This window comes from Asparagus officinalis, chromosome 2 (assembly GCF_001876935.1).
Source record: "Asparagus officinalis chromosome 2, Aspof.V1, whole genome shotgun sequence".
Classification (NCBI taxonomy): Eukaryota; Viridiplantae; Streptophyta; class Magnoliopsida; order Asparagales; family Asparagaceae; genus Asparagus; species Asparagus officinalis.
Genome location: NC_033795.1, coordinates 13,956,430 through 13,958,386, shown reverse-complemented (window position 1 = coordinate 13,958,386; position 1,957 = coordinate 13,956,430).

Sequence of the window (1,957 nt, the reverse complement as noted above, 5' to 3'; positions counted from 1 at the left end):
TTTAGCATATTTCATGCCTAATTCAATTTATGAATTTGTGGGATCGCATGCGAGGGTTAGGATTAAGATTTGGTGCCTCGAGCTCACCTTTCAGGAGGGGAGAATTGCAAAAAAGAGGAACTTTTTCCTGGATCTGATCCCTTAATTTATTTTGTAGGTCTCTATGTCTTGTATTGCGAGAGGTCAATCCTCTATCGCGTCGGCTGATGGCGCGCCTCCCTCTTATGCTGGTGAGCTATTTTTGCAAACTTACAAATTAGTCCATTTTTTCTTGGAAATTTACAAATTGGTCCTTTTTATCCCCATTTTGTTCTCCTTGGTGAGGCAATCGGGAAGAGCCTTGATTCTCCTTGGCGAGGATCTGGTGATCGACGCTTTAAAGATGGGTTTTGCTGGTCAAAAACCATATCTCAAAATCAATAAAGGGGGCGTTTTGACGCTGCATTGTGCTTTATAAGGCATGGATATGTTTTTTGATATATCCTACCTTATAAGTGCATAATGTGGCCAAATCGTCTCACCCTTTATAAGGCAGCGACTCTATCTTACCCGTTCGTAGGATGAGTTCAACTTCCTTTTATAATTGAGACTGACAAATGTTTAACTGTTCATTTCCAGTGGGCTATCCTTCTGGAGCGTTCTCATCTCACGCAGTATACGGACGTCGTGGCGAGTATTATTCGACTTCCGACGATTTTTCTCCTATTCCAGTTACTCCCCAGTTTGCTTCGGGCACGTCGATAGAGGTTGCCCAAGTGGTGAAGGAAGGTGGACATCGAGCTCTTCGACAGTTGATTACAGATGCGCCTTTCGTGAAGGATGCCAGTTCTATTCAGCCTCTCAGGAAGACCGACTTTTTATTTGGCGACTCTGCCTATTCCAGTTACTCCCCAGTTTGCTTCGGGCACGTCGATAGAGGTTGCCCAAGTGGTGAAGGAAGGTGGACATCGAGCTCTTCGACAGTTGATTACAGATGCGCCTTTCGTGAAGGATGCCAGTTCTATTCAGCCTCTCAGGAAGACTGACTTTTTATTTGGCGACTCTGCCAGAGATCCGGATGCAGTGTTTATTGACGCCGAGCAGTGGCTTCATAAAACTGGCGGTGGTTTCATATATTTGCCACAGGCAGCTCCTGGTTCGAGCAGGAGTCATATCACTGGATTGCATCCTGGAGTATTGGGGTTGGATGCACCTCCGCGTAACGAGCTTCTTGCCTCTGCTTCTATATTGAAGAATCGCCTCGCTTCCTTAGGACGGGAGATGCCTGCGACGCGTCACAGATTTTACGGCTGGGTCCATTCGACTCGCAGGACGAAGTACGTCTTAAGCCGATGGAGCGAGGAGTTGCACGCTTGTGGTCTATATGCAGCCGTTCGTGCCACCTTGTATGGTTTGCCTGTCAGCGCGAAGCATTTCTTCGCTTTGTGTGAGCTTTATACTCCAGATTCGAATACTTTTCTGACCCGGCAAGGGGAGTTGGGCTTAGCCCTCCATGAGATGCACAGGATTTCTGGTTTGCCCATGGGACAGATGCTATACCAGGAATACTTTCCCTCCAACCATGAGTTGAGTCAGCTGAAGGATCGCATGCCCGACCGCTACGAGACTTTATGGGACCTCACATGTCACTATCATATCGCTTTGGCGCAGTCTGAACCTTTAGCGAAGAGGGCTAAATCCCATGTGAGCCAGAAACAGTTTGCGTCTTATTTGTTCAGGAATCTAGAGAGCAATTCTGGCGAGGCTATTTGTGAGCTGGCAACGCTTACTCCTTCAGAGGTTAATGGTCTGTTGAAGAAGATTGACGCTCACTCTTATACCATTAGTAGTCCCAAGGGTGGCTTTCCTGCAGGGACCAAGTTTAAATTATTCTTATGGCATGCGACCGCACCGATTCGGCCGATGACCCTTCTCGCCGGTTACCTCGCTATCTGGTTAAAGAAATGTGTGGTCCCAT